The sequence below is a fragment of the Pelophylax lessonae genome (assembly GCF_965119305.1).
Source record: "Pelophylax lessonae genome assembly, chromosome: 3".
NCBI lineage: Eukaryota > Metazoa > Chordata > Amphibia > Anura > Ranidae > Pelophylax > Pelophylax lessonae.
In genome coordinates, this window is record NC_138770.1 from 253,099,230 (window position 1) to 253,115,562 (window position 16,333).

The window sequence follows — 16,333 nt, forward strand, 5'->3', positions numbered from 1 at the left end:
GCAGTAGCCTGTTCCTGAAAATAAATATTTTTTAAAACAATCCCTCATGCAAAGTTAACCCAACTGAGCCTCCTAATGAATCATAACTCTACTACTACACTGAATAGGAATAATTATCACCATAGGAAGAAATGCTTCTGAAATAGCAATAATACTTCTTCTCTCATATGGGAAAAGGTAAACTCACATGGTGTGCTATAATAAAAACCGGAGTCCTCTGTTTCACAGTTGTACCATCATTAAAATGCTCTCTCAAATGTGTTTTATAAAGAATACCTTATTTGCTTAAATATACAGTATACTGTATACAGTATTTTTTTTATTTTTTATTATGAATTAGGCCAATGTCAGGATCTTGAAATGAATGCTGCAATGATGTTATTTTAGGAATGTACAGGTTTAGTTGGAGATAATATGTGCCTATGGGCCCAATTATTTCTAGTGATACTGACTATGGAGTGAGTGTAGAAAACATGAAATAATCTTCCTGTATACTAACAGAAAACAAAATCTGGGCCACAGTCAAGATGTAAGACTGCAGGATGGTCCAGTGAAGCACTTTACACATGGACCAGGAAACAGAGCCATTCAGAGGAAAAAAAAAACAACATACTTTGTGCATTCATCAATCTCTCTATGTCAGAGATACATCTCTGTTATGATTTCCATTTGCTTTGTTGCAATTCAGCTGGTGCTTTAATGAATGCCTTTAATCTCGCTGTCCTTTTGCCTCAGAATAATGTGACCTTCAGCTCCCTGGTCTCATTTCTGCAGAAGTTTAAAGTTTAGAGTGCTACATAAATACTTCTGCTACAATGGGTTAGTTAAAAACAACTTTATTGAATCCTTAAGTTCAGGCCTTAAGAGCCAGAAAGAAAAAAAAAAATCCTAATAATGCATTTTATAATCTTATAATTGTATTTTCACTTTCACAGTGTCGTTCAATGTTGTGCAAATTTTATCATGTTTTATAAAAAAAAAAAAAAAAAAACGATGAGTTTCCTCTTATTCCACTGCGAACAGATTTGCAGTCCTTGACAGAAGCAGTCACTGGATGTCTTAGGTATACAATAAATTGCAACAACTTTACTATTTTGGCCTCAAGAGCTGTTCTCATATAAAATGTTATCCAACATATAAAATAATGTTGCTAGTTGTATACAGTGATATTTTTGCAGGTAACAGTGGGTTGGTATGATGCTAGGTTGTGATACTTTCTGTCATATCATTGTAGCTGTCATTTGCATTTTACTATATCCATGAGGTATTATTTTCCAGACATAATGCTGCACTTTACATATGCTTGGTGTATAATTTCATCTGAGTTTAATACTTTGCAGTTTGAACAATCAACTAGCTCTACATATGATGCATTGTGCAGTTGATAACTCTCTGCTACTCAATTGTCTTCTCTTAGGATGCTAGGTTTTGCAATGTTCTTAACATTTGTTTTTTTTGTCTTTGACCAGATTTTCATGCCTCTCACTTTTTCTATGTCCTTATCTCATCATTCCTTTATTAGATTAGGACAAGACTTAGGACTAAGGAAGTCTTTGGTAACTTCCTCTTCTCCATCTACAGACACGGTCTGCCAGGGGCTGACTGGCAACTTTCGGCCCAGGGGGCAAGTTCAAACCAGAATCCCATGATGCAGCAACTCGGCCCCCCTCCAAGGCCTCCTCCTGACCCCCATTCCAGGCTGAGGCTCTGCTCCAGGTACTCTCTACTCACCGGCCAAATCTGGTTTCCTGACCTGGCCAGCAGGGGCAGTTGGGGGGAGCTGGGACAGCTTGGTTGAGGCTGGCTCCAGTGGGGCATGGAACCGGCCTCTGTCCTTGTCTTTATGCCGCACTCAGCAGGTCAGAGGTGGGGACTTACTTACTTTACTTCTCTTCACCAGGAATCCTTTAGGCATGTCAGCCTTTTTATGGAGCATCAGAGTGAGCCGGGGGGCAATTGCCCCCCTGGCACAGTCCTCCCCTGCGGTCAGCCCGCTCAATCTTTGGGATTCCAGAAAAATCTGTATGCAGATCAAATCTAAAAACTTTTTTTTTTTCTTTTGTGTCATCCTGCTTTTTAAAGGCTTGTTCTGGTTACAACTGAGAGAATATGCTTTAGTCAGGACTCATATGTTTCCTTTCTATAAATATGTTCCTCTGCTTTACATAACGGTCATTGTTAATAACATCTCAGCTTCACAATCATACTACTCAGGGTTTATTTTTGACTCTCAGCTTTCCTTTCCTCCAAATTAGTTTTAAGTTGTCTAAGAGGTCACCTGTCACTATCCCAGGAGCTAGCTGTACGATAAACTGACAGGTAGTTTACATAACTGATAATACTTTTGTGTTTGTTTTCTTCTGTATACGCAAAGCTATTTTCTATTTCATGTGGGCAGAAACATAAATGGCACAATATCATACCCATTTGTTGTTATTGCAGTCATACACCTCAATGAAAAACAACCATGTCTATTAGATATACAGTGGCAATATTCCTGAATTACACTCCGTTCATACTTTTGAAGCACTTTGAAGGCTTCATTGTGAGTGACTTACATAGCGGCAACAATAAAGTGAAATTGCTCATTGTATAGCAATCTTCAACGGTACATTTATTTATGTAAGAGATGCTGTTGGCGTTCTGCATTATGGTGCAATGAAATAATTATATGGATCAGATGCATAAATCACATACTCTGCAAAGTACTGTACCTTCTCTGTAAATAAAAAGTTTTTTTTTAACGTTTTGCCTGACTGTAAAGTTTTTTTTTTTTTATCACAAGCAGTAGCTATGGTATATATTTTATAGTGAAAATTTGTTAACATTACCCAGGGCTGGCCCAAGACATTGTGCTGCCTGGGTCCAAGAATGAAATAAACAAAAAAAATAATTTCATCAAAAGGCCCCCACATCCATTATTTTCTATCATGATAATTACAACTAAAATACATTTATCAAGAAGTCAGATTTACATGCAACAGCAAAGATTGAATGGAGAGAGTCTGTCTATTAAATTACTGGCACTGTCCCCTGGAATAAATTAGATAAGTAGTAGGTTTACCAGATGTGCTAATGGACTAGTTTGGGTAAAGGGGAGAAAGACATCTACCAGACCTGGAAAATGGGGACGGGGATTTAAATGTGCCTCTAAATCAATGAAAAGGTATAGATACATGAGTAATAAAAGAGAAATGCATATTTATTGAATATTACATACAATCCATAGAAAAATATACAGTAATCAAGTGTGACAGTGCATGTATATAACAGGTCACATGACCTGAGTGTGGACCATATGATCTGCTGGTGGATCTATACGTTTTGCTCACATGTCAGGAGCTTTTTCAGGATCCAAACAGTACATGCATATCATACAGCCTTTCATAATGTCATAGTATCTAGGATAGACAATATTACATATCAATATACATCATACATAATACATAACCTTTTACACCTTTTTTTTCCCGCCCCCCCTTTTTTTTTTGTTATCATCTGCACATCCATTTTTAGTTCCATCACTAAGTTGTTATTGATGTAATATGTTCTTTCCACTGACACTAACATATGTTTTTCTTTTTTTTTACTAATGCCCCATACACACGTGCAGATTATCTGAAGACTTTTGTCTTCAGATTTACCTTTTCTATGTAGTGCAAGGGCCTGCCGGATTGCATACAAATTGAAAGTGTTTAGGTTTGACCTCATATTATATGGTTTTGGTAAGTCTGCAGACAAAAGTCTTCAGATAATCTGCACGTGTGTACGGGGCATTAAAGTGATTGTAAAGTCCCGTTTTTTTTTGTTTAAAATAACAAACATGTCATACTTACCTCCTCTGTGCAGTTGGTTTTGCACAGAGTAGCCCAGATCCTCCTCTTCTCAGGTCCCTCTTCTGGGCTTCTGGCCCCTCCCTCCTGTTGAGTGCCCCCACAGCAAGCAGCTTGCTATGGGGGCACCCGAGCCAAGCTGCTGCTCTGTGTATTCATTCAGACACGAAGCCGCAAACCCGGCCCTGGCCCCTTTTTCTCCTCATTGGCTGACTGACTTTGAATGACAGCAGCAGGAGCCAATGGCACCACTCTGCTATCTCAACCAATGAGGAGGGAAGTCCTGGGCAGCCGAGACACTCCTGCAACCTCGTGACCTTGCTGGATCTAAAGGGAACTCAGGTAGGTATTAGGGGGGCTGAGGGGGCTGCTGCACACAGAAGGCTTTTTATCTTAATGCATAGAATGCATTAGGATAAAAAAAACCTTCTGCTTTTACAACCCCTTTAACTTACACCAATGCATTTTTTTTTCTTTTGTTTTTGTTTTTTTTACTATGTTTTTCACCCTACTGACACTACTGCATTTTTTCACCTCTGTGTTTTTCAATGCCATTTCTTTCTTCCCCTGCTAACTACTAACATCAATGCATTCTTCTTTCTACAGACACTGATATTAGGTGTTTTTTTCTTGTCCAGGTGACCACCATCACTGAACATTTTTTTTCCACTGACCCCTGACACACTACATTTTTCTTCCAACTTATTACTCACATTGTATGTTTTTCCCTCCACTGACCACCAAAACTGGGAATTGTGTTCTATCCCACTGAGTCTGGGGCATTCATTCTTCCCAATCACAGGTATTAATGCTTACACTGATCAGCAATGTAAGGGCCTCCATGATACTTAGTCCTGACTGTTATATCCTGTATAATGTATTGTACATTGCATAGTCCTTCAAGCTACATATACTGTGTGTACTACATATTGTATTACATGGACCTGACCTCTGTATTCTTTATGCTATATTGTGTGTTACTGAGTCCTGACCAAAGCATTTATTTGCTCAACAGCTGCTTGTTGATGTGTTTGCAGCTATACCATTGAGGTTTTTCTTTAAGATAGGCTCAGACAAAGTGTTATTTTTCTGTCTGTTTTGTTTTTTTTTTCTTTAAATTATTCTTTAGGCATATATGTGTCTGTGAGGCTCAGTTCACATTTATGCGATGCGGGAAGGCTGCGAATTCGCAGCCTGTTCCCGCATCGCACACGCACCCCCGGCAGTTCACACTGCCATATGTGATCCGCTGGGGGTGTCAATGTAATCTTAACGACACCCCCAGTTTGATCGCATATCGCAGTGCGATCGTGCAGTTCGCACAGGAGCGGATCGCACAAGTGTGAACTGCTGTGCGATCCGATCCTGATGCGGCTGCAAAAATGCCTCCTGTGCGTGTTTGCTGCGGGTGCGATGCGAATTTAGCCATACAGTTTGTATGGCTAAACTCGCACCGCACAGCCGATCGCATGTAATGTCGGAGCAGTGCGCTCCGACATTACATGCGAACCCCGCACACGCACAAGTGTGAACCGGGGCTGAGACTTACTCATAGCACAGTACTTAAAAGGTATTATAATGGTATAAGGACTGCACATTTTGTACACTGTGTTCAATAGGCTCAGATTCTACTTAACCACGGCCCTCTTAGCCATGGTTATTCAAAGTAATGTAGCAATGCCCATCATCACTGCAACACTGATGTCAAGGACATAGCAAAGATGTGGAATAATCTACTTATTGAATCAGTTCACATTATATGTGTAGGTGTTAGTACTCTTGCGCTACCCAATCTCTTAGATAGTGTGTTATCCTACAAAACTGTGCTCATACTGACCTTGTTTGTTATATAACCAACTCAAATGTGACTTAAAAGTATGCTGCAATCACTGCTTTGTGCTCCCACAAATAAATGACAATAATTAAAACCAAGTACTGCGCTCCTTTCCATAACAAGTAAACATATGCAATTCATCCAAAAGTGTACATATCCAAATAATGTTCAGACAGACATATGTGTGTACCCTGATAACTAATAAAGTGCTCAAAACAGTGCTTGCCTTTTCTTTTTTTTTTTTAATCGCAATAAAACACTTTATTAATTGAAAAAATGTACAAAACTAAATATACTCACATAAGTCACATCAGGTGTGCACTTTAAACAATCCTACACTGGACACAAAAGGATCAGGCCAGGGATATAGGGTGCCCCCAAAACAACCTTTCATTCCCTTTGCAAACTGTGCAGGCAGACCAGGGAAAAGATCACACTCAACTCCTGACAAGAGCCTGGTCCACTATGAAGCTCACAGAAAATATTGTCAGCATATGTAGTCTTGTTGGCCACTCCCTGATCAAGCTTTTTGGATTGCCATGGTGACTACACGTTTCAGGGGCACGTCCCCCTTTTGTCAAGTCTCAGTGCTTCCCTTTTTAAATAGTGATCTGTTATACTTCAAAAAGCAATAAAGTGCTATTAGTTCATAAAATAATTAAAACTCCATAAATGATCAACAAATATTTTCTGTGTTGAAATACTCCATGTTGGTCCCCTTACCTGTCACCAATAACCTCCAATTCCAAAAACATGTCACCACACCATGTGTTCAAGGCTCACAGAACTCTCACCTTAGCCACGTATCAATTAGGCCTTATAACGATATATTGTATTCCCTTTTCTGTTAATCAACGTCTCTTTCTTCTCCTATTCACTGGTTCCCCTCTCCAGATACTCCTCCTTAATATGTAGTAGGTGTATTTGGCTCTTAATGCTAATACACCCATTCTGCATAACATAAAATTAATTGTTCAATGCTTTCAATTTACAGCAATGCCAATTTCCTTTGAAGAAATGTTGTCATACATTTCTGTTGCAACAGCTGGAACTCTGCCACCTCACACCAGTACAAAAGCTTTACCACTGTGGTAAAGCAGTGGCAGTGGTAAAGCTTTTGGACCGGTGTTAGGAGGTAGAGTTCCAGCTGTTGCAATAGAAATGTATGACAGTATTTCTTCCGAGGAAATTGGCATTAGGGATGATCGAACGGTTTGGGTCGACCATCGGTTCGACCCGAACATTGACTGTTCGAGGTTCGGCCGAATTCCGAACTTTTTGCTGAAAAAGTTCAGAATTCGGCAACCAGAACCGACCAAAATGCAATGGGACAGGAAATGGGCTTTAAAAGCCCGTGATTGGACCAGAACCATCAGTAAAAGCCAATTGAGGGGGCAGGAGAATGCTAGGAATATGATTGGAGTGACTAGGGGGTCCAGAGGCCAATCATTAGTGAATACGCCCTCCAGTTAATAAGATAGCCCCGCCAAATTCCTAGTATTGTAATACAGGGACGTGGAAGAGAGTGGAAGCAGTTCTGTTACTTCTGCTTAGCAATTATTAGTGTGAGGAAAGGGATATCTAGTGTTGTTAGGGTGCTATTTTCCACTATAGTTAGATTTAATAAACTCGTTTCTGTAGGGAAAGTATTAAGTGTAAGGGGACCGTAGTGTAGTGTCGGGTTAACTGACTCTGACTGCTATGGCAGGGTGAAAAAACCCTTCAATGTCAGGGTGACCGCTATAGAGAAAAGATCGTTTCTCTTAGGTCACTTATAGAACAGCGATATGGCTTCGCCCCTGTCACCCTGCTTTTTGCTGCAGGCGTTTATAGGGCTTTTTTGAGGACATGTTTGGAGTCAGGCATGACATCTGAACTTCTGTGAAGGGGTATATACACACACACACATGTATGTATATATACACATACACATATATAGGTGTGAAAGTAGCAGAACACTATGCTTGCGCTAATGAAATAATTAACAGGCATATGTCTCCGCTCCTATCACACCTATATGTGTGTATGTGTATAAATACATATAAGTGTGTGTGTATATATACCCCTATACAGAAGTTCAGATGTTTTGCCTGCCTCCAAAGACCCCCAAAAAATGCCCAAAAAAAAACGCCTGCTGCAAAAACACACCTCGGCGTTTTTGTAGCTGGCGTTTTTTTGGGCATTTTTTGGGCGTCTTTGGAGGCAGGCATGACATCTGAACTTCTGTGTAGGGGTATATATACACACACACATGTATGTATATATACACATACACATATATAGGTGTGAAAGTAGCAGAACATTATGCTTGCGCTAATGAAATAATTAACACCCATATGGCTTCTCTTCTATAACACCTATATGTGTGTATGTGTATAAATACATATAAGTGTGTGTGTATATATACCCCTATACAGAAGTTCAGATGTTTTGCCTGCCTCCAAAGACCCCAAAAAAATGCCCAAAAAAAAACGCCTGCTGCAAAAACACACCTGGGCGTTTTTGTAGCTGGCATTTTTTGGGCGTCTTTGGAGGCAGGCATAACATCAGAACTTCTGTGTATGGGTATATATACACACACACATGCATGTATATATACACATATATAGGTGTGAAAGTATTAGCATTAAGAGCCATATACACATACTGCATATTAAGAAGGAGTATCTGGAGAGGGGCACCAGTGAATAACAGAGGAAAGACATGCCTATATAAAAAAAAGGAAATACAATATATCATTATAAGGCCTAATTATTACGTGACTAAGGTGAGTGTTCTGTGTGCTTTGAACACGTGGTGTGGTGACATGTTTTTGGAATTGGAGGTTATTGGTGACAGGTGAAGGGACCAACACGGAGTAGTTCAACACAGAAAATAGTTGTTGATCATTTTTATAGACTTTTAATTATTTTATGAACTAATAGCAGCGTATTGCCTAACTGAAATATAACAGATCACTATTTTAAAAGGGAAGCACTGTTTTCTTAGCTATTACGGTAAAAAAATTTGTCTGTTGGAAAATTATTTGGGAACATACACTTTTGGGTGAATTGTGTATGTTTACTTAAAGGAGCGCAGCACTTAATTTTAATTATTCACATTATATTGCATTCAACTGCCATATAGACACGAAATAACGATATTAAAGCGGAGTTCCACCCAAAAGTGGAACTTCCATTTTAGGTAGTATTAACCCCCTGACATGCCACATTTGGCATGTCATTTTTTTTTGGGGGGGGAGCGGGTATCTAGTTTTGACAGGTACCCGCTCCCACTTCCGCTCGGAGCGCTGCGGCACCCTGAACGGAAGTTCTCCTCCCTGCAATCTTCTGGGACATGTCAGAGGTCCCAGAAGATTGCCGACCAATCAAGACGTGCAGCGCAACTCGCGCATGCGCAGTGCGTACCCGGCTGTGAAGCCGCAAACTGTCACAGCCGGGTGCCCACACCAGTGATGCCGGCGCCGCCAAGACTAAAGGGAAGCGGATCGAGGCTTCAGGCGGCCGCATCGCTAAACCGTGGGACAGGTGAGTGAAAAGGCTGGAACTCCGCTTTAATGATGATGGAAGTAACAATATTACTATACCTTTCATATGCACACAAATATAGGAGTGCACCTCTGATAAAATAAAGTTTGTAAAAGTTAATAAGTAATAAATAAACTACCTTGCATGTCAGGATCAAGTTCAGATACAGAAAATAAAGAGTGAATCCTTTATTATCTTGTAGGCAGTTCTAGGTGTGTAAGACAACATGTCCTCTGCTAGGTATTGTGACTGTTAGGGGAGGGGGCACTGCTACCGATTTTTTTTTTATACTAGCAATAATGTAGCTTTAACAGTTTCAAATTAACAGAAAGAAAGATTAACACATCAACAACTGCCAAACATGCTGATTCCAATCACCTCAATTGAACTATAGTACCTGTTAACTACACTGGCTCTACAGTACTAGACATGATCCCACTTTTATTCTGACATTAATGTCTTAGTAGAAGGTGGGATGCTTATGACGACAGTTCCTAACTCATGTACTTTCAGGCCTATGTTATAATTGCTACCAACAACACAGTCTGCTTTTAATTGCTGCTTCATCCCACACTTCCAAAAATTGAGATGGGGAGTAGAAGCATAACAAAAAGTGCATAACTTTGATTTGGATATTAATATCCATATTAAGACAGTATACAATAAATACAATAACTTATTTAAAAAACAATACCTTGCATAAATTGTTAGCCCTCTAATATTTACATAATTCTGTTCTTAATTGTAATGGCTGTACAGGATATATTGCGTAAAGCAATTGTAACTGATTTTAAACAAGATACCTAATTTCTACTCAAATCATCTATTAAATAAAGTTTAGAATGGATATTAAAGTTATTATAAAGCTTTTTTTTTTTTTTAACAACAAGCAATTAAAAACCATTGCACCTGCTCCGTACAATGGATTTGCAAAGAGCACCCCCAAACTTCCTTTTATGGGGTCCCTCGCTGGTGCACTGTGTTCCTCCCTCCTTCCCAATGCCCCCATAGCAAGCTGCTTGCTATGGGGGCACTTGTACTGGCTCAATCCTGAGCAAGGCTGTGTGTGTGTGTCTCTGCAAACACACAGAACCGCTCTTGACTGACAGCAGTAGGAGCCAATGGCTACCGCTGCTTTCAGCAAAAATTTTGAGAGAGGGTAGAAGGGAGATAAGCTGCTGCAGACATGCAAAGCATTGGATCGAGATCAGGCTCAGTTAAATGTTTAGGAGCAGTTAATATTGAAAGTTTTTTTTTACTTTAATGCAGAGAATGCATCAAGTTAAAAAAACATTGCAATTGTAAACGCACCAGATTTGGCACTCTGCAGCATTAGTAAGTCAATTCCTAATGGCTGGTACATACAGGCAGTTTTATTTTTTACTGAAAAAAAAAAAAAAAAACAGAGGAGCTCGCGAACAACTAGCTGTACTAACTATGCAATGTTACTGTCCTCCCGTCAGAACACAGGGTTCTCAGTCATTGGCTGCCAGCTCTGAATAGATGCCAATTAGCTGCTGGTTTTCAAGCATGCCTGTTCATCAAAAGCTTGACGTTATGCCCCGTACACACGTTCTGATAATCGTACGATAAAACTAGTTTTCGACCTGATCGCACAATAATCTGATCGTTAGTACACAGCTTTCGACAGCCGATCACGACAGTTCATCCAACAAAATCCGAAGGGACAAACAGGAAAACTTCTGTCGTACGATAGCCCCCTGAACGACAATCGTTCCATCAGTACACTATGCGTCCACTAAAAATCGATCGACAAAGACAGCGCATGATCAGAAACACTAAAATAGCACGGAAAAAACCTGGCTGCCATTGTTTTTGTTTTGCACCATCTGATACGTAGCTAAGCAACCAGGAAGCTTTTCCCGAATCGCACGACAAAAATCATATGGTTTGTACGCATTGTTGTATTCGATGTTAGTATCATGCAAGAAAAAAATGCGAACAATAAGTCATCCGATTATCTGAACGTGTGTACAGGGCTTTAGACTGTCTTCTGTTGGACAGGCTGCTGTACACACTGGCTGAATGTCAGCCGGTTTCGGTTGGACTGGCTATTACCGGCCGATATACGGCAAGTGTGTACCAGCTTTAAGCGTCACTGCAGCTGTTTTGTGATATACATTGTTTAATTTTTTTTTTTTTTTTGGGGGGGGGGGGTGGTATTTCATATATAATAAATCACAGAAAATTCAGTGAGATGAATGAGACTGTATTCCAAATAGTAAGAAGATCTGTACACTTCAGCAGTGAAATATTGCTGGTGAAATTCTCCAAAAATTTAACACAATAGCTGACTTTATAAACCACCAGTTTCGTCACTACTGAATCATACATTTTGGGTTCAGCTGACCATTTTTTTTTGTTAACCAGCTTAAAAACAAAAAGTTAAATCAGTTTTATTTTGTTCTATGGTAGTGTTGATATCATAAAAGTACTGTTTCAATTACATTTTTTTATGACTAGTTTACAGTATTCTAGTGTAACTGCAAAGTAAAACTCATCTTTAAAATCTTACAAGTTGTAGACTTCTGGCAATTAGCGGTACAGTAGTTTAATTGCAAAGTGATAAAATAGCAAACCAGTATTTAGAGCACGAAAATCGCCAAGGTAACAAGCTCCAGGAGATGGAACGTGTGTGCTGAATCTGAGGTAATGCTTTATACAAGCTCAGTCCATGCTTCTCGATGACACTTTTGAGCACTCAGCTTGGATTTTCCCTTAGAGGCGGCTTTACATTTTTATTTCTCTCTGGAGAACTTTATGGTCTCTAAGCTAATGGGAAGCCGAATGAATGACAGCAACAGCTGTATTGAAATGACGGCTCTAGTAATTAAGCATGATAATCAGGAACCCTGTAAAGTAATCCTATAAAAAAGTTTCCTGCCTAAAAAAACAAGTAACGAGTTGCTAGATGTTTGTAGAAGGCGTAATGGGGAAGATTTACTAAAACTGGTGCACACAGAATCTGGTGCATAGGTAAGTAGTAACCAATCAGCTTCTAACTTCATCTTGTTTAATTAAGCTTTGACAATAAAACCTGGGAGCTGATTGGTTACATACACAGCAGCAGCAGATTCTGTGTACACTAGTTTTAGTAAATATCCCCCAATGTGTACTTGTTCATGTCTATAAAATATATAAGTAAGTTGCGTGGCCTTAGACCAATTTCCCATGGGCGATCCGATCCACCTGTTAGTTTTTTAGGTGGACCTGATCGGATCCTCCATGCATTCCTATGGGGCAGCGGATGTCAGCGGAGACATGTCTCTGCTCTCCGATCCTGTCCGTGAAATCTGGATGGATGGAAACCCTATTTTCCATCCGTCTGGAGGATGGGATTGGATGGGATTGGATGAGAATGGACAGGCGGTCCGTTCTGATCCGATCTCCCTATAGAGGACAGCCAGGATCTGACAGCTCCATTTCTGCAGACAGAGCGGAGACGAAGCTGTCATCCGCCTGCTCGGCGGGGATCGGCGGGTCAAACTGACTCAGTCGGATGGTGCGCCCGTGTAAAAAAGGCCTTACAATTCTTTCACACGCTATAAGCATTGACTTTGATGTAATCATATCAGAGCATAACCCTGACTAACTGTGGTGAAATAATCTCCCTCGCATTAACATTTAGTAAAACATGCATTTTACAGTGTGTCCCAGCAGTGCATAGGACTGGAGGGGCCTAAATGTAATATTTTTTTAAATGCAACTAGGGTAAGCACTTGAATTTGATTTGATATAATCATCTTGTAATCTTCTATACCACAGCAATCAGACTAGGAAAGGGAGGGTCAAAACTGGGAGCCAATCAGACGTGCCATATGCTGATAGGTTAGAGAGGCTGCCATGAGTAATTTCTACGGAGCTGCAATATGTCTTTTTTCTCACCCTTTGCACATTTCTGTTGCAGCTTCCCAAAATCATGAACTGTCCCATGGACATCGAATATCAGTGGTCTGCAGCAATATTCTGCACAGTAGGAGAATGGGAAATTTAAGATAAGCTGCATCATCTTATAGTGCCTTCTGTTCTTCCCTAGCCTTGATTTGAGTTATACAGACCATTACAATTTCCAGCTGGCAGTTCCTTTCACAAAAAGTTTTATTGGGTGTTATAGAAATGAGATTGTATGCTGGTGAAAGGTTATGCAAAAGTACAATATAGTATAGCATAAAACAAATATTATTTAAAAAAAAATCATAGAGAGTTGCCCTAAGTTGGTAACATTGTACATAAATACTAAGAGTACATATTACTTCCTCATTAAAAGGTAATGATATAACATAACTAAAAGCCTAAAGTGTTACTAAACCCACAACAGTAAAATCAGTCTGTATATGCAGTAAAGCATGCTTGTTATACTCACTTTGGAACCTAAGGGGTTAAGCCTCTGAATTGTATATAAAGGCTGTGTGATCCTGTCTCTTTGATCCTCCTCTTCTTCCATTGTCCCCCAATTATTTCCTGATAATACAGAGCTCAGGGACAAGCTGCACATGCTCAGTTTGGTGTGTATTGCTAGAGAGTTTCTTTTTTCTTGGGAGAGTGCATGCGATTAGCACAGGGGTAGTCAGCACTGTCCAGACATGTCCAAACAGAGTGTCAGGGGAGAATGAAAACTCCTCCTACAAGCTTTACTAGGACTGATACAAGTCACAAGGCTTCTATATAGAAAAGGTATTTAGCAGTTTATATTTACTAAAATGATTGCATTTCCAAGTTCTGTGTACTGTGGAAGACCAGATATAGTGAATGTTGGTTCTGGGTTTAGTGTCCCTCAAAGCACGAGGGAAGGGGCAGTGGGATTAATTGTCATGGACAAATAGGAGCAGGGCATTTGCCTTTGATGTGAGTTGTAGGAAGTATTGAGGCAACTTCCAAAAATTTAAAGGAAGCTATAAGAAAAGAGAAAAAGAGAAGGCAGAAGGGAGAGTATAGAGGGGAGATAAGGGATAGGGATATGCAAGGAGTGGTCAAGGTTGAGGTAACTATCGTGATTTACTCATGGGCCCATACTTATAGAAATGTTAAGTGTGTATCAGTCAATATAGGGAGGTAAGCTTTTCATAAATCATAGTACCCACGATCTGTTGTCTCACTTCCATAAAACACATACATAGTTACATAGTTGCCTGCGAAACATGTAGGCGGAGTCACCAGCGTCGACGTCACAAGCCGGATCGAATGTACTGCTTCTCAGCGGTTGTGTTCCTGTTGGATTTTTCATTGAAGGTCCTTTTATGCTTATACATTTGGTGAGTGCACCTAATTTTAATACATTTTCATGCTGGAACATACTACACCATGGTCTTTCCCTGTCTTTATATTTTATATCTGAGAGAGACGTTACATGGTTGATCCTGTCCTTGGGAGGTGATTTATGGATCCTGGGAGCTTCTACTGACACTTCCTGGAGCTGACCGTCCTGCTTTGAGCAAAAGCGTTTGGCGACCATTGTGAGAACATTGGTCACCTGTATTTGGTAAGAGGCCAATTGGTCATTTTACGTGTGGTGGAGGTTCTCACTATTCCAGTACCAAGTTGACAGATTTCTTCACTTACCGTGGGGTTTTTGGTGGATTGGACTGTTCCACAATATTATCCTTAAGTGAACTTATGTTCTCAACCAATAAAGAAACAAAATAAAAAAAAAAAAACAGTAATGAAAACCCAACCATACAATCCCATATACACAATCCTATACTCGCAGTTGATCCAGGGGAAGGCGAAAAAACCCCAGCAAAGCCTGATCCAATTTGCTACAGCAGGGGAAAAAAAATTCCTTCCTGATCCCCGAGAGGCAATCTGCTATTCCTTGGATCAACTTTACCTATAAATATTAGTACCCATTTATATTAAGTCCACCCAGGAAAGAATCCAGGCCTTTTTTAAAGCAATCAAGTGAGCTAGCCAGAACCACCTCTGGAGGGAGTCAATTCCACATTTTCACAAGGACTCAGCCCCGGTTCACACTACTGCGTGTGCGGGGTTCGCATGTCATGTCGGAGCGCACTGCTCCGACATGACATGCAATCAGCTGTGCGGTGCGAGTTTAGCCATACAGTTTGTATGGCTAAATTCGCATTGCACCCACAGCAAACACGCACAGGAGGCATTTTTGCTGCCGCATCAGGATCGGATCGCACAGCGGTTCACACTTGTGCGATCCGATCCTGTGCGAACTGCACGATCGCACTGCGATATGCGATCAAACTGGGGGTGTCGTTAAGATTACATTGACACCCCCAGCGTATCGCATATGGCAGTGTGAACTGCCGGGGGTGCGTGTGCGATGCGGGAACAGGCTGCGAATTCGCAGCCTTCCCGCATCGCATATATGTGAACCGAGCCTCAAGGATGGCTCTTCCCAAGCTTTTGTAATAACAAAAATTATATCAACTAATAGTGTAGCACAACCCAAATCACATAATAATAAAAAGAAAAACATATACAATTTATATAAGTGATCATCAATTGAAAACCAATAAATCTATACATTTGTAAATTCATGTATTGAATATATATATAATAATAATAAATGTGTATTGCGGATAGAACTACCTCTTTTGTGTAAAGATCTCTCAGGATCTAGATGTGTATAGGTGCATGCTACTACAATGATTGGGGGTTTACACATAAGAAAAGGCAACAGTATAAAAGTCCACTAATATTGCGTGCCAGCCACAATGAAGAAAGTGCATCAAGCATGCGTGCTTAATGTCAAATGCATGTGCAGAAAATGTGCTCCACCACTAGTTTATGCTGCCTCTTACCTCTTGAAAAGACCCCTACAAAGGTAAGGTCAGACAAAGCCTTCCCAGATCTCTGGTTGATATCACTGTAGTAATATTCCAAGGGATATAAAAACTCTCATAGTTTAGTATGCCTAACACTTTACTATTTTACTAACCAAGTAAAATGTTTACTCACAAAGCAGGTTTACTATATAATTCAGTGCACTAGACAAAGATCGCCTGTTTAAAATCCAAGGTAATTGCCCCCTTAAGCATGGACATCTATAGAACAAAGATTTCAAGAGTTTAGCAAGCATTGTAGTGGGTTTATTACTTTGCCCCTAGATTTTTTTTGTCTTGTCCACTGTAGTTGTTTCTGAGTTTCAT